Here is a 24,328-nt window from a genome sequence, read left to right on the forward strand (position 1 = left end):
AATTGCCATTTTTGAGACCAAGCTGATCAAATATAAATAATTCGTATGATTGGGATACATATTATATAATAACTCAGGATACAAAAGCCATCTGAATGCTTGTTTTAGGAATTTAATGAAAGAATGAGAAATACTTCTATAGTTCATGATGAAATTTCTGTTTTACAAGTGTACATGAGAATTCCCTGGTGGCCTGGCCATTAAGGATTTGATGTTGTCACTGCTGTGGTTCTGGTTCCATCCCTAGCCCAGGAACTTCCACATGCCACAGCCAAAGAAAAAAAAAATTAAGTGTTTAAAAAGTGTATGTGAATTTAGTGCCAGCAAGATTTATTATTATGAGACATAATATTTATTTTGAGAAATAAAAAGTTCTTTTAAAAAATAAAGTTGTAAAATTATAGTGCTTGGATTTACAGAGGTGGAAAATAAAAGGAAAGAAATGTTGATTTATGTCAAATGTTTCCATTACAAAAGATATATAGGTTGAGATTGTCATCTGTTTTTCATATTTGTTCCTAATATGCCATATATTGCATTTTAGTGAATTCTAGAGGAACAGTAGTCTTCAAAGAATATTATTTTGTATACATATACACACATACATAAATATGACATTAAAATTTTCTAAATTTAAGAGGGTAATAATACTTTTTGATATTTCATGGGTGAAAATGTAAAAGTACTCAAACTAAAATGTTGTAATTAACATATTCATGAGTGTATTTTTTCACATATCAGCAATTCTTTAGTTTTGTTAAAGATACTTCAGATAAGGATGGTGTTTAAAGAAGAAGACAATGGTGAGCAGAGAGGATTAAGATGGCAAAATAGAAGGACTGGAGCTCAACTTCTCTCCTAAAAACAACAAAATTCACAACTAAAGGCTGAGCAATCTCCACCTGAATGGACCGGAAACCTTAAAAAAGATACCCTACTCCAGAAGAAAAATAGGAGGCCACATTAAGAGGTAGGAGGGGTGATTTCACAATACAAACAACCCCATACCTCCTGGTGGGAAGCTCCACAGACTGAAAACTAACTGGTTCACAGAGACTCATCTACAGGAGTGAGAGTTATGAGCCCCACATCAAACCCTCGTGTGTGGGGATCTGGCACTGGGAGAAAGAGCCCCTGGAGCATCTGGCATTGAAGGCCAGTGGGGCTTGTGCACAGGAGCTCCACAGGACTGGGGGAAACAGAGACCCCATTCTTACAAGGCACACACAGACTTTCACATGCACTGGGTCCCAGGGCAGAGCAAGGTCTCCTCCATAGGAATCTGGGTCAAACCTGACTGCAGTTCTTGGAGGACATCCTGGGAAAACAGGGGTGAATGTGGCTTGTTGTGAGGGAAGGACATTGAAAGCAAAGTTCTCAGGAATATTCAGCAGCTGTGCCTTTCTCAGGAGGTGGCCATTTTGGGAGAACCTGGCCCCACCCATCAGTCAGCTGCTGAGAAGCCCCAGGGCAAACAACAATCCAGGTGGGATCACAGCCCCACCCCTCAGTAAACAAGCTACCTAAAGACCCCTCAGGCACACAGCTGCCTCTAATCCCATCCAGAGACTAAGCCCCACCCACCACAGGGATAGGAATCAGCTCCACCCACCAGTGGGCAGGCATCAGCCCCTCCTATCAGGAAACCTACAGCAAGCCCCCATACTGACTTCAGCCACAAGGGGGGCAGACACCAGAAGTAAGAGAGGCTACAACCCTATTATCTGTAAAAAGGTCACCACACCAAAAACCTATAAAAATGAAAAGACAGAGAACTATAACTCAGATAAGGGAGAAAGGAAAAACCCCAGAAAAACAGCTAAGTGATGAGATTCTCAGCCTCCAGGAAAAAGACTTTAGATTGTTGATGCTGAAGATGATGCAAGACATTGGAAATAAACTGGAGGCAAAGAGGGATAACTTACAGGAAACACTGAGCAAAGAGATACAAGATAGAAAACCTAAACAAGAAGAGATGCAAAATACAACAACTGAAATAAAAATTCACTAGAAGCAGCCAACAGTAGAATACAGGAGACAGAAGAACGAATAAGCGAGGTGGAGGACAGATTAGTAGAAATTACGGATGCAGAACAGAAAAGAGAAAAAAGATTGAAAACAAATGAAGAGGGTCTCAGAGAACTCTGGGACAACATTAAATGCACAAACATCTGCATTATAGGGGTGCCAGAAGGAGAAGACAGAGAGAAGGGGACAGAAAAAATATTCCATGAGATAATAACTGAAAACTTCCCTAACATAGGAAAGGAACCACTCACTCAAATCCAGGAAGCACAATGAGTACCATATAAAATAAACCCAGGGAGGAATACACTGAAACACATATGAATCAAACTAACCAAAATTAAAGACAAAGAGAAAATCTTGAAAGCAGCTAGGGAAAAGAAACAAGTAACATACAAGGGAACCCCCATAAGGTTATTGGCAGATTTTTCAGCAGAAACTCTGCAGGCCAGAAGGGAGTGGCTTGATATACTCAACGTGATGAAAGGAAAAAAACCTCCAACCAAGATTACTCTACCCAGCAAGGCTCTCATTCAGATTTGAAGGAGAAATCAAAACCTTCACAGATAAGAAAAAGTTGAGGGAATTTAGCAACACTGAACCAACCTTACAACAAATACTAAAGGAACTTCTTTAGGCAGAAAAGAAAAGACAGCAACAGGAAACAAAATGCCACAAATGACAAGGCTCACCACTAAAGGTATCTATACAGTAAAGATACGAAATCATCCATACCACTAAAATCAGAAATCATGAGAAAAGGTGGGTACAAGTGCAGGACACTGGAGATGCACTTGCAAATAAGAGATCAACAACTTAAAACAATCCCATATACATATAGACTCTTATATCAAAACTTCAGAATAATTGCAAACCAAAAATCTACAATTGATACATAGACAAGGAATCTCTGGAGAAGAAATATATCTCATAGTAAATAAGTGCATAATCCACCATGAAGGGGGTCATTTGACATCGTTCTTGGAATGCTGAAGTCTTCTTAGATCTGATTCTGATTTCCTCTCCATCAAAGAATTTATGATAATTATAATTAAATAATGTAACTGTACAATTAAATAATACAGTTCTACAATTGTATTATTAATAACTGTTTCTCTCCATGGTACAATGTAAGGTCTATAATATCTTGTTTATCACATCACCTAGAATGGCATAATGCCTATATTGAAGAATCAATAAGATGTAACAAATTGTGAGGACGTATTTATATAGTTACACTTTTTTTAACCAATTTATGCATTTTATATTTTACTTATTTTCAGAGGGTGTATTATTTTTGTTATTCTTACCAGTTAAGTTATTCTTTTTATTATGCTATATAAAATATTTAATGGTATATAAGGCTTTCTTCTTTATAAATTTTAGTTGCATAATATACACAATTTTAATATAATGCTCATTTTTAAAGAAAAATTGAAATGTAATAGATAATACTAAATAGTAAAGATGAAAGCCATACAAAATGGGATAAAGTATAGAATAAATTTCCTATTTGTCTCAGCATATTTTCCATTCCACTTCTCCAGAGGTAGTCACTTAATCTGTTTAACATCCTTGATATAATAATCTGTGTGAATGTAATTGTGTTTAAATACATGTATTTTATTCTGTAAAAAAAAATAAAATTTCAAAAAAAAGATATATATTCCCCCAAAACTCCTATGAAAACATAAAGCATTACATAATACATGCTTTATTATATGATACTGTTATTTTAGCTGAAAATAAAGGTGCATATTTATACCTTAACAGGAAGAATATATTGCTTTTTTTTTTTTTTAAGAAATATCTCTGTAAATAGACACTTGTTCACAATTACTAACAACTTGGGAAAATTTTTTAAATGCCATTCTAAATATATTTTATAACATAATGAGCAAAGTATATAAAATTGGGGACTCCATATAAGTGTACATCCTTTCATGAAATCAACAACACAATTATTTAAAGAATATTGTGTGGCAAGTTCTATGTATTATGTGGCAGGGACCATGGTAATTCACAGTAATTTAGGATGTAATAGGCATGCAATAAATGTTATTAAGCTTATGCATACATTTTTAAAAATATACCCACTATTGTTGAAAGTTCAATGTAATGTGAAAGTAGGGAGAAAAAAATGGGAGCCTACTTGAAATCGAGCATTATGGTTCACATAAAATCTGTTTTCTTGGCATTTCTAATTAAAAGACAGCCTGAATTAAAAAAAAATTAAAAAAAAATAAAGACGACGACAATGGTAAGAAGTGAAGAGAATTGTTCTCCATAACGTAGTTGAAACAAAACTTGACCAGAGCAATAGCAGAACATCTATGGGGTAGACTTCTCAGTAAACCAGCTGGAGACAAAGGGAATGTCCAAAGATTAAAATGTTACAAAAGTAATAATACTCTAAGTCTTTCAAAATTGTATCAATGCTAAGGATATATTCTGTAACAGATGAGACTCTGTTCATAAAGCTGAAATTTTTTCTTGCCTTTGATGTTAGGACAGTATTGCCCAGCATAGGCTTATTCACCAAAGGTGCTCAGCCAGTTGTTGTTCCATGGATAAATGAACAGATAAAATATACCAAGGCATGGACTTTTAAATACAATGATTACCCTCTTTAAAAATTAGAAAATCTTCATAGGCATGAACACATTTATTATAGTTGTGGAAACAAGTCAGTGAAGATGAAGATTATTGTTTCAGGAAGGAATTTCAAAAAGAATAGAAGTCTAAGATTAAATGCTTAGTTTTATTCCAATGCACATTAATGAATATGATCAGATTCATATTAAGACTATAGATCTTATTAGATTAAAAAGCTTCTTAACAGGCTTTTATTCTCTTTTAGTTCATGGATATACTAAGTAAATAACTTTTGAGGGAAAAACAGGCAACTTTTCAGGTTTTAACTATAGCAGACTAAACAGATTTATAGGGAGAGTTAGATATAAAGGCTCATTGAAATGAGAGTAGAAAGAACTTGCCTTCACTTCATCTTTCTTTTGATTTAACTTTGGGATCTTGGGCTAGTGGCTTAAAATCTCAACTCCCTCACCTGCCTATATATACTCACTCTAATCTAAGTATTACAAAGACAAATGTAACAATTTTAAATTTATCATGAGTAATTCTTTATTAAATTGGGTTCATGTAAAATAAGTGAAAACAAAGTTGGCTAAGAAAGTGCCTAAGAAGGCGGTAAATTTCCAGGTATACCTTGTACCAAATTTGTAATAGTCTCCTAGACCAGAGGTCTCAGTCACCATGTATTCTGCAAATTCAGCAGCTGGCCTATTGATAATAGATAAATAGCAAGGAGGGGAAGGGGAGGAGGGGTTTGTCACAACCCAACTCTGTGCTAGCCGTTCCAGGATATGCTATTAACTGGAATCACAAAATTAGGGTTGACAAACTGTAGAGGAGGCTTAGTTTTGAGTCAAGTTATATTTTTTAGTATCAAAAGGATGAGGGCCATAGGACTCCTGATCTAGGGCAGAAATCAATATCATGATTCCAGGGATTTCTAAACATTTGTTGAAGATATGGAACTCATGGACTATGTCCTAGAGTCATGGGAGCTGAAAAGATCCAGTAGGGGGTCAGAGACTCACCCAAATGTGGATTGAGTATTTACCTGCCCCACTAAAGTTAGACTTGGTCATATGACTCACTTTGGCTAATGAAATGTTAGCAGACATGTCATAAGCAGAGGCTTTAAAAGTTCTGGCCCCATTTTGTACTCTACTGATTGCTGTAGGATGGCCAGGTAGTGCTAGATCCATCAGCTTGGACCTCACATTGAACACATGCAGTGGAGATGTGAGTTCAACCCATGGCCTGGGGCTAAGGCTTACTGACCCACAGCCTGAGAAGAGTGGCTTAGGCAGCCCAGCCCAGCCCAGCCCAAGTCAGTGGAACCTATGCAGTTGGGAATACATCTGTGTTGTAAGCCATTGAGTATTGGATGGATTTTTTTTTTCAGCATATTATTGCAGTTACCAAAGTGTGTGAGAGTGTGTATAATGTCCTTTCAAAGTCTTTAAATTTATCCCTGAGTATTAATACTTACACCATTCGTTGTCATCTGTTGAGCCTGTGGCTTTATTCTTAAGGGTACTCAGTCCCCATTCAGCTGGCAGAAACACAGGAAAGGTTTAAATCCGGTTTAGTTAGTCCTCTGGCTCTTTCTAAAAGATTTCATCAAAGCACAAATGCACTTATTTACTCTATAAATCCCAAATTTGATCAGCTCATGTACATGCTTTTTGGAGTAAAGGACCAGTCAGCCCACACATTTTGGTAAAACCCCTGAGAAATTTATTGTTTGCTTGGAACACCTTTGTTCCAAATAATTTATACCCAGATTTTTTTCACATTTTTGTGCCACTATAGGGAGAAATTTTGTCCTGTCAGAAAGAGTGGTCATCAAAACTGTTCAGTATAATCTGTAAGGCATGTCCAGTGTGTGGATACTTGGCATATATCTGAACTTAAAAACACTGATATGCTGATGTGTTTATGTTTGCTCACTTGTTTTAGAAGACTGATTCTGAATTGAAAAACTTTCTAAGACATAAATTTCTCTGTGAGGGTGAGGAGAAGTGAATTTTAAATTGACTTGGCAATTTTTTTTCTGTAAATCGTCCACCCACAGTTGGGTTTTAAAATTTTAAAAGAAAATTAAGCTAGTTAACTGTACTAGCTGCTTTACAATAATGCAGTGACCCACCCCCCCATTCCTATCCAATGATTAAGATCCATTGTCATTCATGTATTTAATCTTTAGTCTATCTGAAGTTTGTATTTTTTTGTAAGGAAAATTTTTTTTAATTTAATTTTAACTAATACTTGTAAACTATTTTCTTTTGACTACCAAGAAAATAGAATCAGTAAGGCAAAACATTAACTATTCCATAGAAATAATAACATTTTTTGAGATTCCATTATGTATTACATATTCTCCTAAGAATTCTACATGTATTAACTCAATTATCCTTCATAGTACTAAGTGGATACTATTATTATCCCTATCTTATAGACAGGAAAAGCAAAGTAGAGAGTTTAATTAACTCTCCCATGTTGCTCAGGGAGTAAGTAATAAAAGCAAGATTCCAACCCAGGCAATCAAGTTTTAGAGCCTGGATTCTTAGCCATTTATATTGGTCAATTACTAATGTTATAACTCTAAAGATGGAACTAATTAGGTTGCTCATTGGTCATAATTTCCCTTTAGAATCACTGGTGCTACTAAAAATTCAACTTCAGTTACTGGCAAAGATCATTTTATTGGCATTGTAAAAGGGCAGAATATTGGCAGATGATAAAATATTATACTTGGAGGTTGATAACCCAAATATTAAAATGCCTAGGACTTTGAACCTGACTAATTTTTCCAGGACCCTTTGGGAGAGAATGATCAGAAAACAAGCAAATATTCAACTTTGAGTATTTTGGATGAAGTACTTTAAAAATTGCACACTTTGCTATATTTTAATGATTTTATATCTACTACCAAAACTCTTAAATGTAATGAAGGAGTTACATTTACACCATCAACATTAGAAAAAAAAAAAACATTTGCAGTGTCCATTTGTTCTCTAATTTTGTAACAACATGGAAATAAATACTGCTTGCATGCTTAGTTGATCAAACGTTTGTTCTGTTCTCATACTGTCAGCTCTGGGGGGGGCGGTTATTCAACATAAATCCCTCCATCTCTGTAATGGGCTGGAGAAGCTTTGGAAATAGACCTGTCAAATCAAATGTGGTGATTAAGGCTATTTTGGAAGTGAGTACCTCAAAGTATGAAGTCCTTTCTTGGAAAGGTAGATCTTGGCACATTCTTGAAATGTACTCCGTGTTATATAAAGACTTAAGCTCAACACAAAATAATGATGGAGCCTCTTAGTTTCGTCTTCAGAACTCTGAAAATTCTGGAGAGCAAAAATAATGGAATCAGGGAAGTCTATTTACAGTCAGGGCTTGATTTGAAATGAAGTTGGACATTTTGAATGTGGCTGAATTCCATTAGGGGTTAAGCACAAGAACAGTTATCCTTGCTCAGAATATTAGATGCCTCAAATCAATTTACAGGGAAGAAAATCACAAAACTAGATGCTTGAGAGTAATCAAGAGTCTTAAAAAAAGATAGGTCAGCAAGTTAATAGAGTGTTGAATAATAATATATTATCTCGTTATAGATAACATCTCAGTTTGCTTGGGTTAAAAGTGATGGCTTCCCTGGGATGTGAGACTTTTCAGTGTATGTTATAATACATAATTATCCATGAGAATCTCTCTGAAAAGTCTCATGTATTATATTTCCCTCTCCTTTTTTCCCTTTTTCTGTTGACGGACTCTATGAAACAAAGGGAAGAAGCTTTTTCTTAATGCTTTTGTTCGTGTGTGTGTGTGTGTGTGTGTGTGTGTGTGTGTGTGTGTATGTGTGCGTGCACAGGGCATTAAGATCTGAGGATAACTAAGTCTTTACCTTCAAGATCTTTGTTTATAACCTAGATTGATTGAAAAATTAAAAAACAATTTTGATATAAAGCAAATGAAAATGCATAATCCATAAAATTTAGCACTAAGTATAAAATTGCACAGATCTGAATATTGATGTTTTAAAATAATATCATTCCCTTTGGCCTTTTTTTCTCTTGACACCTTGTAGATTATAACCATTTTATGTCTTGTCTTTTCACTCAGTGAAAAGATCTCATAGTCTCAGTGAATTCATTTTTTTTTTTGCATTGCCACTGTCGTCTTTCTTTTAAAATTAAAAAAATGTATTAGGGGAGTTCCCGTCGTGGCACAGTGGAAATGAATATATATATATATATATATGCATATATATATATATATGCAGGCTTAGGGTTAGTGTTAGGGTATATATACACATTCTTTTTCTCACATTATCCTCCATCATGTTCCAACGCAAGTAAATTATAGTTCCTTGTGCTATACAGCAGGACCTCATTGCTTATCCACTCCAAATGCTATAGTTTGCATCCTAGCCCCAAATTCCCAGTCCATCTCACTCCCTCCCCTTCCCCCTTTCTTGGCAACCATTAGTCTGTGTTCCATATCCATGAGTTTGTTTCTTTTTTCTAGATAGGTTCATTTGTGCCATATATTAGATTCCAGATATAAGTGATATTTTCATTGACTTGTAATTTTCTAGATCAGGCTTAAATTCAGTGATATTTGTGGCTTTTTTGTTTAAGTGAATTTTTATTCTGCATAAGATATTCTGGCAGGGTTTTTTTCTGGCTTATTTTCAGAGTTTCATCCACTCAAGCTTGTTGAATGTTGTTATGATCCAGGAAATAGTTGTATAAGATAAGATTACTTATAAAAGGTGGAGCTGGAGGAAACACCCACATAACAAACACAATAGCAGCTGCATGCATAGCCACTGGGATGGGTCATGTGAGAAGCTTTCAGCTGGACATAGTGTCAGGGATGATGACTATGAGGCTTAAACAAAACCTACTGCTTTGTGGAAGTTGTTTTTGTTTGCTTGCTTATTCTCAGAGCACTGACTGGGCTGTAAGTATTGCTGGTATTATTGTTACATGGTTTATTTTTCAGTTGCAGATTGTATCTCAGAAAGTAAATCTAAGTAGTGTGTACTCCTCATCACTTTGCTAAAATACTTACTTGTCTCTTGGCTTTCCAAGGTAAAGGTAAACGTAATTGACCCCCAGAGAGGGAATTATATTTTTCTCTCCAACATGCATCTCTTGTAACAACACTTTTAACCCAACTAGAACATGTTATTTTCCTCCTATCCTCCTTTCATGAATAAAGTTTACAATGTTTTGAGAAAATACTGTGGGACTTCTGAAAGGTGCTAATGGCTTTTAGAGGGAAATTAAATGGTTCCATTGTTACTACAGGTTAAGTATTGTCCCCTGGGCAATTCAGAAATAGGCAAATCAATTGCAGTTATGCTAAAACTGTACCTTTTAAAAGCAATTAAAAATTAGGTGGTAATTATGGTGGCAAAGATGATGCAGGTGATGAGCATTAATCACAATTTATTGAGTACTTACTGAGTACCATCCATTGTTCAAAGTACTTTATAGGCATTATCTTATTTAATTGTAACAGCAATCTAAGAGGTAACTACTGTGATCACTTCCACTTCACAAATGATGAAACCGTGGCCTTCCAAGATTAGATGACTCAGGGTTGCACACCCATCATGGGCCTGCTTAGGCCCAGGTGCCTCTGCAACCATCACTGAAACACATGGATGGGGCATGGATTTGGAAAGAGCGGCTTCCACTTAGAATGTCACTGGGAACCTGAATCTTCAGTTTGCATATTAGCTCAGAAGGTAAAAACAATGTTTGCTGAACAAGACCTCCAGAAGACAAGAAGGAAAGTTGTGAAAGAAAGAAAGTCAGTGGGAGGTTGAGTCAAAGATTGGAAAGAAAGGGCATGGTGGATGACATTACTGGAGGGGACTGCCTGTGTGATGAGTCAGTGTGTCAACAATCTGAAGTAAGCTGTGTTCAGCTGGCCTTGAGTTTTCCAAGGGAAGTGTATAGTGGAAATGAATAGGGAGAACTTAAAACTTCCTAGGTCAGCTTCAGCCTAATGCATGCTTCTGGATCTTAAATTCTGAAGAAATAGTCAATCTTTAGTGCTGATGCTGGCTGGAGGAAGCCCTTTTATCAGAACCTGGGCCTCTAGGAGCAGAGGACCATGAAGTGACTTTTGCAATTCCTCATTATACTGTGTGTTTCTGTTAGTGATGTGTTCTCATGGGATTGCATGATCCTTGTTGTGTGTTGAGGGTGTTTTACTTTCTTAGGGATAGAGTTATCCTCTGTGTAGGATGAGATAAGTCAATGAAAGTGAGGGAAAGTAAAATAACTCACCATGTTGTAGGATTCTTATACAGGGAGACAGAACACCGAGAGCTTTTTGCCAGGAAGCAGTGTTTATTCATGCCAGCACTGGATCAGCAGATTCATATCCAAAGGCTGAGCCCTGAATACAGTGGGGCATCACATTATATACCCCGTTAGTTTTCCTGCTACATCTAATTTCTTATGTCCCCCTTATAAGGTGTTCTATAAATTTTGAGCAGACAGTCATAGATACGCCTGGGCTCATGGATACAGGTTATGCTACATTATTGCAGAACTGCGCATGTGCACAAAGATGCTGGCATTGCATATTGCCTTCCCTCTGTTCTGGGAGGGCCCTTCTCCCTCCCCACTGCATTCCTCCCTTTGATGCTCCAATCCCATTCTTAGGGTCAAAGAACATCGTCTTGGGCTAAGGGTTTATATTTCCATAGCATCATCACTTGTGTGACTGTTTTTTTTTTTTTTTTTTTTTTTCCCCCTTGACTATGGCTTCAATGAGGCCAGAGACAGATCTTATAACTAGAAGAGCCAGACAGGGCAAGATCAGGCAGCCTACCAAGATCATGAGCACCATACCTATGAGAGTTCTGAGTCCCCCAAATGTTGAGAACCATCCCCTGAATAGCTCTTTGGGATTCCAGCCTTTCCAGTTTGTATGGGGACCTGTGCCACTTTTCTAATATTAGTGGCTATGTCAGTTACAGCCTGGCCATTGTCATCTATCTGGAGGCAGCAGTCGAATTGGTTAAATTTTCCTAATATTCTTCCTTCCTCTGTTAATAAGCAGTCTAATGCTAGGAGATTCTGGTAAATAGCTGTACACATTTGTGACTATTGTCTTATCATGAGTTCCAGGGCCATGGCTGTTTGGTTAGTAATAATTTCCAGTACTGCCTGTAATCTGATCATTTGATTGAGCATATATACTTAGGGGTCTGATAGCCCCAACTCCCCTCTTGTGCCCAAGTGGCTGGACCATATGTCTCAATAATCCTCTGGGGTGGCCAATTTCCCCCATTTTTGTTGTCCTCCTATCACAGGACTCCTTTTGGTCCTAACCTTCAGTCTCTGATAAAGGCGAACCCCAAATTTTCTCCCTCCTGGTTAAGGCAAGAGGAGAAACCCTGGTTAGATTATTCCAATGGTGCAGCTCCCTTTCTATTGAGCAGAGAGTTGTGTATATGCTCTTTTTCCACATATCCAAAACAGCCCATCAGATGCCCTCCAGGGGTCACTAAGGGTCAAATTGTCCCACTGTTTACTAATTTTAGGTATGCCATGGAATGGATTGGCCTCCTCTTCAGTATGTATAGTATAGTTGACTATGGCTTAATAGGGAGAGGATTGGCACTGGAGGTGTTAACCACAGAGGCCAGGGCCCAATGCCAGGTAGGAGTGTTTGGCCACCACTCAAAACTGGTAGAGTCCCAAGAAAGCCTTATTCTGTATGGAGTTTCTCCTACACATTGTGTATAATCAGGACCTTTTCTACTAATTCACTCTTCCCCAATCACCTCTGGGGCCAAGACTCAATTTTGGGGCCAGTTGTTTACCCTCTCTGTTGTGGAATGATTTCATTGGAGTAAATGGAGTGCATCTAGGCTGGTTCCCTTCCAAGGCCATTCTTTACTCATAAGGCCCCTCCACAGACCCGATAGTCAGTGACAATGAACTCGCAGGCAGTCCTTTCAGCTAGGTCAATGAAAAGGTTTTTCCTTAGGGTGGGGAAGTCCCAGTCTAGACCCAGGTCCTTTTTGATTTGGCCATAGATGAGGCTGGACCCTTGATTGTGGTTTTGTTTTTTGTATAGTTTCTCTGACTTGGTGGGCCTGGGTGTGATCCTGAATTCCCCTTTCATCGGACATGCCCCAATGTCCACTATATGTCCAGCAGGCCCAAGCCCCTCTTCCCCTTCTTTTTTGTCCCTGGCAAATGTACCCCTCTAGGTATTTTGTCTTTATCCATCCCATCCAATATCTTTTACCATTATATGTGCAAAGGGTGGGGGTGGTATCTCAATAACAAGCAGCTTGTTGGTGGGCATAGGAGGTAAAGGATGATCCAACCTTCCCCTGATATCAAATCTTCTCCATACACGTATCACAAGGGGTGGAATTTGAGTCTACAAAAGGGGAAAAGGGGCCTATACCAAAAGCAACCAATAACAACAAAACATCCTACCCAGAAGAGGAAGCAGAGCATGAGAAGGAACCTTTTGCCACATTTCCAATCAGCAGGAGCAGTTTCTGCCAGCCCTGTAGCAAAGATTAGGACAATGATCACAATAACAGATAGGTATAAGTGGTGGCAGTGCATCACAGTAAGGGGACTGAAATGAGGAATGCACACAGTCTATTTATCCTGTCTGGTGGCTGATTCCTCAGGCTTCTGCCATGTGTAGGCTAGTCAGCCTGAAGAGTGACTAGAGCAGGGCTGTTGTCCTGTGTGTTTCTGGAGCTGCAGCTTGTTTATTTTGGATGGTCAACTTTCAGGGTGTCGAGAGATCAGGGATGTACTCCTAGTCTCGCAATGGTGGTTTTACTCTGCTGTGGTGAATCCAAGGAGCCACTTCTGCCACCTTTACTGAAGTAGGGGTGGATAACAGTAAATGGGCTCCTCCAAAGAGGTTTTAATGGCTGGTCATTCCACTCTTTTACCCATATAGCAATCCCTTGTTTGAAGGGGTGGGCATCTGTGGTTTGGCTTACAGGTGGCCACTCCCTAATCAACTGATGGAGGATGGCCAAGGTAAAACCTAGTGCCTGCATCTGCTGCCTCAGGGTGAGGTTCTCTAGTTCCTTTAAGCCCCCCCTTATACCCTTAATGAGAAGAGGTGGGGGTACCCATAGATTTCGTAAGGAGAAAACCCAGTCTGCTCAGTAGGGCTGGACCTAATTTTTAGCAAGGCTACTGGCAAGAGCTAGTCCCAATGCATGTGTGTCTCCTGGTACAATTTGTTTAATTGCAGTTTCAGAGTCTGATTGATCTGTTCTACCTTCTCAGAGCTCTGGGTTGGTAGGCTGTGTGCAACTTCCAGCTGATTTTTAATCCCTTTATCATCAATTGCATCACCTCCAGGTGAATGTGTGGATTTTCACCTAACATTCCCTAATATTTGACTATCTGGGTGTTAGCCAATATTGTCCCTTATATTCCATTAATGTTAGTATTGAACTGTTAATTCTTGTCCCATAGTCAATTTATCAGCTTCTGACAGTAGGAGTGCTGTGGCTTGCAAGTGCCTGCAGGCAGGGTGGCCATCCTTGGGCAACAGAGTTAAGTTGTTTGGAAGGATATGCTACTGGACAATGCCATGACCCCAGCATTTGAGTTAAGACCCCCACAGTGACCCCAGTACGCTAGTGCACATACAAGAAGAAGGGCTTGGCCATATCTTGGGGTTCTAGGCCAGGCGCATTGGTGAGGGCCCAATTAATTTCTTCAAAGTCCTTTTGTTGCACTTGATCACACAACCGAGGTTCTCATTCTCCCCCTTTTGGCCTCATAAAGAGGTTTTGCTAAAATGGAGAAATTGGGTATCCAGATCCTGTAGAAACCTGTAGCCCCAAGAAATTCCCGAACCTAGTGTCGGGTAGAGGGAACCAGAATTGAGCAGACAGACTGGTTTTTGTTTTTTTTTCCCCTGGGCTGAGTTGATTTGTCCCTGCTGGCCTGGCTTTTTGGTTGCCTTCTGAGTGGAGTATACAGGGTTAACACTGGTGGCTTGGGAGAGGTGGCTGCTAGTGACATCATGGGTGAGTGAAGGGAGGAGCTGCTAGGGGAGGCAGCCACCTCCAACAAGGCCCTGGCTGCTGGGAGTGCAGGGGGCAGTGAAGGGTACAATGGTGCATAAGGTGGGGGAATTTCCTCCAGTTCCTCAGGCAAAACAGGATTTTTGGATTCTGGTCAGCATTTTGAGGGAGCCATTATTCGAGCCAACATGATTTTACAGTTTTCTTCCAGATAGGCTCTTAGCCAAGGTGGCTGAGAAAGGACCATGTCTCGCCAGCAGTCAATGTAAAGGAGTTGGTCTGTGTGCCCTGGGTCAACCGTGATGACTCTAAACACTTTACTAACTAGTTCTCTATCTAGTGATTCCTCAGAAGGCCAACCCATCCCAAACAAAGGCCAATCTATTTGATAGAACATCTGGAGTTTTGTGGGCGTCAGCTTTGTACTGTAATTCCCTGAGTATTTCCTCTTGAAAATTCTTTATCCTAGATTCCAAGGGGGTTTGTTTACTGTGTTCATCACCTATTTTCTCCCACTAAAAGACAACAGTCACACACGAGAATGGGAAAGGGAAGCAGTAAACAATCGCTTCGTCCATCTCTGGTTATCCTCCCAGGGGAGATATTTCAGGTGCCTCTTAGCATTGGTGGGACTATATAAATCCCAATGTCAGGATCCCTCTGAAGAGGCCACCATAAGCTGTATGAAGATCACCACAGAACCGCGGATTGGGATTCAACACTCACTTTTGCCCACCTGGTTGAGTCAGAACTCTGCTGTTGACTGTCTTGTTCACTTGCATTCACACAACATCTCCAACCCGCTGCCCTGCACCTATAAGAACTCCTGTGAGACTACTAGGGCAACTCTGGGAGGTGATCAGGGTCCTCTTCTGCCTCTTAGGGGCAGGCCACCAAATTGAACCCCGGTTCTTATCAGTCTGATGGGCGGCATTCCCTGGGCCTCATCGGATTCCATTGTGCTCCCAGGGTCCTCTCCCTGACATGCTAGGAGGGTTAGTCCCCTACACATCAATTGATCTGTTGGCACCAGGGGAGGTCACCTCTCCCCAATCCTAGGGGGTTGTACCCGAGCAACAAAGGAGGTGAAATCACCATCTCCAAATCCCAGATGAGCCCCCAAGAAATGCTGTAAGATTCTCTTACAGAGAGACAGGACACTGAGACCTTTTTGCCAGGAAGCAGCATTTATTCATGCCGTCACTGGCTTATCAGATTCAAATCGAAAGACTGCGCCCCAAACACAATGGGCATCACCTTATATACCCCATTAGTTTTCCTGCTTCTTCTAAATTCCTTAGTCCCCCTTATAATGTGTTCTGTAAATTTCAAACAGTCAGTCATAGATGTGCCTGGGCTCATGGATACAGGTTATGCTATGTTGTTACAGAACTGCACATGCGCATGGATGCTGGTGTTGCATATTGCCTTCCCTCTGTTCTGGGAGGGCCCTTTCCCCTCCCCACTACAACCATTTGAGCAAGGGAAGGAAGGTTGGGGAAGAAAAGAGAAATAATTTTGATTTGCCACCCTAATGTCAGCAACTTTACATGCATAATTTATTTTAATCTTCAAACAATTCGCTAGTTTGATAATATTGTTTCTATTTTATGGTGCAGAATAAAACTTCGGGTTTGGATAGATTAAAAAAAATAGCCCAAGGTCACATAATAGGTAGATCTTAGATTAAAATTCAGCTCATCTAACTTCAAATATTTTACTTTTTACATTATAGCATATGGTAAGGCATTTTTAGTAGCAGGCAGTCTATTGCCTGAGTCTGCTAATATGAAATATAAACATATGTTCATTTCTGAATTTTGTCTACTGGTCCAGACCTTTTGCCAATACATATAGACAACATCTGTGACCTATAATTTTTTTTTTATTTCCCTGAAATTTGTTTTAGTATTTTATGAAATCAGGGACTGTACATTTACAGCCATCTTTCATTCAAGGTTTTCCTTTATCATCAGTAACATATAGAAGGTGGAAATAAATAGTTATAATATAAAAAAACTCAAATAGTGTGATCAAAATGGAAGTCCAGTTACTTTGAGGGAAGATCTTGAGTTTTCTTTACTCAGAGATAAATTGAGAAACATCTGCTCTCATCTCATCTGCTCTGACTTAAAAACTATCCTTCAGTCCTACCCACTCAAGTCATCCACACAGCCTGAGCTAAGGCCAACTCCTTAAATTAGAAGCAATAAATGAGGAAGATGAAGAAAAAGAAGAGGAGTTCTCCCAATGCTCTGCTCCCAGACTCTTTTTGGTCTATAATTACTGCAGCTTGGCTGCAATAATTTCTACATGGACTAGCCTAGCACGTTCCACACCATATTATTGATCTGTTTTATCCCCATTAGAAACCAAGTACCCAAAGCAGAAGCACTGTTTTTTTGTTTTGTTTTGTTTTGTTTTTTCTGAAGCACTGTTTTGATTCATGTGCATTTCTATTATTTTTGTAGGTATCTAGTAAGTCTTTGTTTAAATGGTCAATCAGAGTTAAAAAGGTATAGTTTGCTAGGGAAGTCAGAAAGGCCTAGTTGAAGGAACTCTTTTTTGTAGACACATTACTCTGATAAAAGGTGATTAAGTTCCTAACTAGAGATGATAAAGCATGGGCAGGAAGAGATGTTGGTAAAGAATGTTGGAGATGAGATTTAAGGTTCCCTTCTCAACCTTGGATACTCCTTCCGGAGTCTAGGTGCTTGACCCACCTCTGTCATTCTCTGTAAGTCTACATAAAACCCTTACATAACTGCTCAGTTCTATGAGGTCATTTATATTTTAAGAATTATTTGATTCTTATGAAGTACCCTATGAACAGTAGATAGATATTTTGCTTAGAATAAGTGAATCTCTTCGGAAAGAGTATGTCTTAAAAACCTGAACCTAAATAATTTAAATAATAATGAACACATTGGAAACAATAGGGACACTGGAAATCCATTTACTTCAATTTTAATGTCTGACAATGTTTTTAAAATTTTCATTTCAATGGTAGCACCTTGTTTTGAAATGTTATTAAAAACCTTCACACCAAATAATCACTTATGCCTGCTGCATTCTAATGAAAATAAACATTGATATTTCTTTTGAGACATGCATCCCTAAAGAAAAGCCCCCAGAAATAAATGCTATCATTCAGTTGCATAAGATTACACATTCTGTATGCTGATGGGCAGTGAACTGGGGAGGAAGAAGAATACAGAGGAAAGGGGAAATGAAAAACAAATGACATAATCTTCAGTATGAATTTTTTTTTTTTTTTGGTATCCCTGTCTTTGTGTGAAATAGCCTCCTTCACTCTGTCCTGAGCCAAACTATAGCTTAGTCTCTATATTTAGACCACTTGGCTTTGACACTTGAATTGCCACCTATTTACAGCAGTAATCTTTTTTTTTTTTTCCCCTGGAATCAATATATATTTATTTTTTATTTTTTATATTTTATTTTCCCACTGTACAGCAAGTGGATCGAGTTATATATATATATATATATATATATTTTCCCCATCCTTTGCTTTGTTGCAACATGAGTATCTAGACATAGTTCTCAATGCTACTCAGCAGGATCTCCTTGTAAATCTATTCTAAGTTGTGTCTGATAACCCCAAGCTCCCGATCCCTGCCACTCTTTCCCTCTCCCATCAGGCAGCCACAAGTCTATTTTCCAAGTCCATGATTTTCTTTTCTGTGGAGATGTTCATTTGTGCTGGATATTAGATTCCAGTTATAAGTGATATCATATGGTGTTTGTCTTTCTGGCTCATTTCACTCAGTATGAGATTCTCTAGTTCCATCCATGTTGCTGCAAATGGCATGATGTCATCCTTTTTTATGGCTGAGGAGTATTCCATTGTGTATATATACACCACATCTTCCGATTCCAATCATCTGTCGATGGACATTTGGGTTGTTTCCATGTCCTGGCTATTGTGACTAGTGCTGCAATGAACATGTGGGTGAATGTGTCTCTTTTAAGTAGAGTTTTGTCCAGATAGATGCCCAAGAGTGGGATTGCGAGGTCATATGGAAGTTCTATGTATAGGTTTCTAAGGTATCTCCAAACTGTTCTCCATAGTGGCTGTACCAGTTTACATTCCCACCAGCAGTTCAGGAGGGTTCCCTTTTCTCCACACCCCCTCAAGCACTTGTTATTTGTGGATTTGTTAATGATGGCCATTCTGACTGGTGTGAGGTGGTATCTCATGGTAGTTTTGATTTGCATTTCTCTTATAATTGCCTATGGTCAATTAATCTTTGACAAGGGAGGCAAGAATAAAATGGGAAAAAGAAAGTCTATTCAGCAAGCATTGCTGGGAAACCTGGACAGCTGCATGCAAAGCAATGAAACTAGAACACACCCTCACACCATTCACAAAAATAAACTAACTCAAAATGGCTGAAAGACTTTAATATATGACAGGACACCATCAAACTCCTAGGCAAAACACTCTCTGACATCAACATCATGAATATTTTCTCAGGTCAGTCTCCCAAAGCAATCAAAATAAGAGCAAAAATAAACCCATGGGACCTCATCAAACTGAAGAGCTTTTGCACAGCAAAGGAAACCCAAAGGAAAACAAAAAGACAACATACAGAATGGGAGAAAATAGTTTCAAATGATGCAATGGACAAGGGCTTAATCTCTAGAATATATAAACAACTTATAGAACTCAACAGCAAAAAAGCCAATCAAGCAATGGAAAAATGGGCAAAAGACCTGAATAAACATTTCTCCAAAGAAGATATACAGATGGCCAGCAAACACATGAAAAAATGCTCAACATCCCTGATTATAAGAGAAATGCAAATCAAAACTACCATGAGATACCACCTCACACCAGTCAGAATGGCCATCATTAACAAATCCACAAATAACAAGTGCTTGAGGGGGTGTGGAGAAAAGGGAACCCTCCTGCACTGCTGGTGGGAATGTAAACTGGTACAGCCACTATGGAGAACAGTTTGGAGATACCTTAGAAACCTATACATAGAACTTCCATATGACCTCGCAATCCCACTCTTGGGCATCTATCTGGACAAAACTCTACTTAAAAGAGACACATTCACCCACATGTTCATTGCAGCACTAGTCACAATAGCCAGGACATGGATACAGCAGTAATCTGGAAAGTTGTTTACCCCTCTGTGTATCAGTTCCCTTGTCACAGAATAGGCATAATAATTGACCTATCTTACTGGGTCGTTGGGAGGATTAAGTTAGAAAACACAGGTACTTAGAAGAGTGCTTGGCACATGGTAGGCATTTAATAAATGTTAACTATTATATTTATTGTCATTGTCGTGCACTAGTATTCTGGGCTGGAGTTGGTATAGTGAGGTCAGAGCAATTCATCTGCTACTTATATTATTTTTAGAAATAAAATGGCTCAGAGTTACCATTCAACTTGTGGTGAATGGAAATCCTATCAAGTCCTGCTGATTGCATTTAAACTGCCACTTCCACTCCAAAGTTTTCAAGTGTTTGCTTGAAAGATTGCTTAGTCAAATCTTCATCATCACTTGTGCTATGGCCTGCCTGCCTGCCTGCCTGCCTTCCTTCCTTCCTTCCTTTCTTCCTTCCTATCTCTTTCTTTCTCTATGTTTTTTATGGCCACACCTGAGGCATATGGAAGTTCCCAGGCTAGGGGTTGAATAGGAGCTGTAGCTGCCGGCCTGAGCCACAGCCATAGCAACTTGGGATCTGAGCATCTGTGACCTACCACAGCTCAAGGCAATGCTGAATCCTTAACCCACTGAGCAAGGCCAGGGATTGAACACACATCCTCATGGATACTAGTCGGATTTGTTTCTGTTGAGCCATGATGGGAACTCCTAGTATCAGTTTCTTAATTGAACTTGAAAGTCATTCTTTCTCTAATTCATCTCCCAAGTTGGTATCAAACATATCTTTTTGGGTTGCAAAATTGACATCTGCCTGAAATTTACTCTAGTCCATGGTAATTGTTCAACAAAAACTTTAAAAAAATTTTATTTCTCTTCTAATGATGCTACAGGCTGCTTATGAATGAGCAAGCTCTTCAGCATTGGTGAGACTCAGGTAGCTGCTGAATTCAACTCATCAGGGATTCCACAGCCAGAGCTTTCATAGTATATTAGAAACTGAGCTGGCAAACTGAGTTTCTTTCCAGCTCTGGGGATTTGACAATTATGCAGCATACACATAGGCCGAGTTTAAGAGAATCATCTCTCATTTTGAAAGAGTCAGAACATTTAAACATATTTGTTAGATCCCATTTAGATGTCCCCCTAGTTCTAAAATTCCATGTTAATCCTTCAATTAGTGTATGGGATTTAAAAAAAACAGACTTTAATACTTATAGAATTTTGCTTATTAGGTTTATAATTTTATAATTGCTTTAGGAAAATCTTTATGGTGATTTAAAAAAGTTTTTTTATTCTTCTTTAGAATACGGTAAAGGGGAAGAAAAAATGGAACATTGCTTAATATTGGTGTTTTGTTTTTCTTTTTTTTGGTCTTTTTGTCTTTTCTAGGGCTGCACCCTTAGCATATGGAGGTTCCCAGGCTAGGGGTCTAATCGGAGCTGTAGCTGCCAGCCTATGCCACAGCCACAGCAATGTGGGATCTGAGCTGCGTCTGCAACCAACACCATAGCTCACCACAACGCCAGATCGTTAACCCACTGAGCAAGGCCAGGGATCAAACCTGCAACCTCATGGTTCCTAGTTGGATTCATTAACCACTGAGCCATAATGAAAACTCCTGGTGTTTTGATTATTTTTGATGTTGTAAAGAAATCATAATGAAATCACATGAACTTTCAAAGTTTGTTTTGCATTATTTACTTGTGGTGTGAAATATCATTTGAGAAAATTGAAACAAATGAATATATTATGTTGGGCCACACATTGAATTATTGTGACAAACTCCTGCCTCCTATTTTTTTGATAGGCATACTTTTTAAGATTAGGAGATTCTTGCTATATTGTTCAGCCTGGGATTACAGTCAGACTCATCCTTCCACAGAGCGGGCTGAGCCCTACTCTGAGGATAAGGTCCTCAGTGGCTTTCTTCACAAAGGAGAGAGGCTTGACTCTGAAACCAGAAACTAGAAAGGAATAGGAGGGCACTGCTTTGGCAGTCAAGTTACAGTGTTTATTGGACCATGGTTCATTGCAATTACAGTGATTGAGACGCTGATGGGTCCTAGAAGTATCCTCCACATGATACAGCCTAGTATCTAGGAAGAAAGAAGTATGATGTGGAGTTTGTGGCTCTGGACCAGCCCTCTGAGACTAAGAGCTGGAGATTCTCTTTGCTCGGAATCAGGAATGTGGAATGGGCCAGGTGTTAGGAGCGTGCTAGCTAAAGCAGGATTCAACAACAACAACAATAATTTAACTTCCCTAAACTGAACTGTTTTATTTTTGTGGCTGATAGTTTCTCTTATTTCCTCCTGCTCTTCTTCTGTTAGGGGTGAATTGTGTTCCCCCGTCCAAATCCTCATGTTAAATCCCTAACCCCCCGGTACCTCAGAGTGTGACTGTATTTGGAGACAGGGCCTTTAAAAAGGCGACTGAGTTAAAAAGAGGCCATTGGTGTGGGACCTAATTAATCGGACTGTTATCCTTATAAGAAGAGGAAATTTGGGAGTTCCCTCGTGGTGCAGCAAGTTAAGGATCTAGTGTTGTCATTGCAGTGGCTTGGGTAGCTGCTGTGGTGCAGTTTTAATCCCTGGCCTGGGAACCTCCACATGCCATAGGTGCAGCCAAAACAAACAAACAAAAACAAAAAGGAGGAGGAAATTTGGGCACTCAAAGGGACACCAGGAACTTAGGGATGTGTGTGCATAGAGAAAAGATGATGGGAGGGCAAAGAGTGAAGGTGAGCATTGGCAAGCCAAGGAGAGAGACCTCAGAAGAAACCCAACCAGCTGACACAACTTAATGTAGCATTTCTAACCTCCAGAACTATGAGGAAAATATTTCTTTTGTTAGGGCTACCTGGTCTCTGTTACTTGGTTATGGCAGCCCTAGAAACTAATGTAGTATCTAATAAAGCATCTCTTTGAAGCATCAGCTGGGTTAACTCCCAGAAGTGATTTTTCACCCCCTCTCAGGAAGGGCTTCAGTGGAGGAGTGGGACAACCCAGGGCACAGTAATCAATGGGAAAGAAGACCGAGGGGCGGGCAAAATTTGTGACCTGTGTCTTGTTGCTTTTGCTCACTAGGCATGGGGGTTCTATTTTATTATTTAATAAAGCAGGCAGTCCTCCCTCATTACCAGGTATACACTGAGTTGTGAAAGAAAGGAAAGGCAGAGGATTAAAGTGAATTGTATCGACTAGATCACTCTCCCCTTCTATAGTTTCAAAGACAGTTGTTTGAAATATGTGTTTTTTTTTTTTTTTTTTTAAAGCAAACCTCCTTTTGAATTCTGGGGAAATCATTTCTTACCAACCGTTATAATTCTGATAAGTTAGCTTTTCCTTTGGCAGATATTTTTAGAAACTAGGAGCTCAAATAAAGCAGTGGTTCTGGCAACTGCAAAGACACACATAGATGATCATACAATGTAGACACTTAGACCCCCTGGCTGAAAACATAAGGTAAATTTATACTATTTAAATATTAATGCCGTTATAATTGAAGAAGAGTATAAAACAAAAATGTTTTTATTTTGTAATCAGGAGAGTATTACATGAGACAAGTCTATACCAGTTACAGTAATTGAAAGATAGCTTTGTGGTATCTTTATTTTATTGTATTCTGTAATATTCTTAGGGCTTCTCTGTTTTTGAATATAATCTTGATCCTCTGAATTATTAGATATCTGACTTATTATTACAGACTGAATAATTAAGCAACAAAATTTCAAACATTCTGTTTTCATATAAACCTTGATTTTTTTTTGGTCTTTTTAGGGCTGCACCCACAGCATATGGAAGTTCCCAGGCTAGGGTACAAATTGGAGCTGCACCACAGCCACAGCAATGCCAGATCTGAGACGTGTCTGCAACCTACACCTCAGTTAATAGCAACACTGGATCCTTTATCCACTGAGCAAGGCCAGAGATGGGAACCCGCATTCTCACGGGTACTAGTCAGATTCGTTACTGCTGAGCCACGACAGGAACTCCCAAACCTTGATTTTAAATCTACCAGTAGTTTAATTTTTGTTTTTGCTTGTGCAATCAAAGGAAGGAAATAAATGATGATGAAAAAAAAAACATCCTTTGTGATATATTAATTTCTTATTAATATAGCACAAATTATAGTATCCTCATGGATATTAGTCGGATTTGTTACTGCTGAGCCATGATGGGAACTCCTGTTTGTTATTTTCTTAAGTTAGTTAAAAATCAGCAGTTAATGTGGCATTTTGTATCCCAGGTACCTTCCCCCCTGTATTAAATTTCTATTGCTACTGTAACCAATTTCTACTAACTTTGGCTTAAAACATCACAAATTTATTCTTTTACAGGTCTGGGGGTTAGAAGTCTGAAATTGTTACTGCTGAGTTAAAAATGTCTACCACTCTGATTCCTTCTAGATGCTCTAGGGGAGAATTTATTTTCTTGTCTTCTTCAGTTTCCAAGAGCTGCCTGTATTCCTGGGCTTGTGGGTCTTTCCTCCATCTTTAAAGCTAGCAGTATAG

The 24,328-nt window shown here is 39.0% G+C and overlaps 1 long non-coding RNA gene across 6 annotated transcripts in view; it reads left to right on the forward strand.

Annotated features, from left to right (window-relative positions):
- Positions 1-24,328, forward strand: part of LOC102162695 (uncharacterized) — a 704,814-nt gene that overhangs the window by 401,527 nt on the left and 278,959 nt on the right. The window contains exon 11 of one of the 6 annotated variants that reach the window (XR_014817874.1): positions 742-1,750. The exons of the other annotated variants lie outside the window; for them this stretch is intronic. This is a non-coding gene — a long non-coding RNA (uncharacterized LOC102162695). Of the gene's footprint in view, positions 1-741; positions 1,751-24,328 lie in introns of those variants that run through there. 6 annotated transcript variants of the gene reach the window in all.

The sequence above is a fragment of the Sus scrofa genome, chromosome 1, assembly GCF_054392235.1.
Source record: "Sus scrofa isolate SSC_HxYL_T2T_F1_AM1 chromosome 1, Sscrofa_HxYL_maternal_Yorkshire_Landrace_v2.0, whole genome shotgun sequence".
Lineage (NCBI taxonomy): Eukaryota > Metazoa > Chordata > Mammalia > Artiodactyla > Suidae > Sus > Sus scrofa.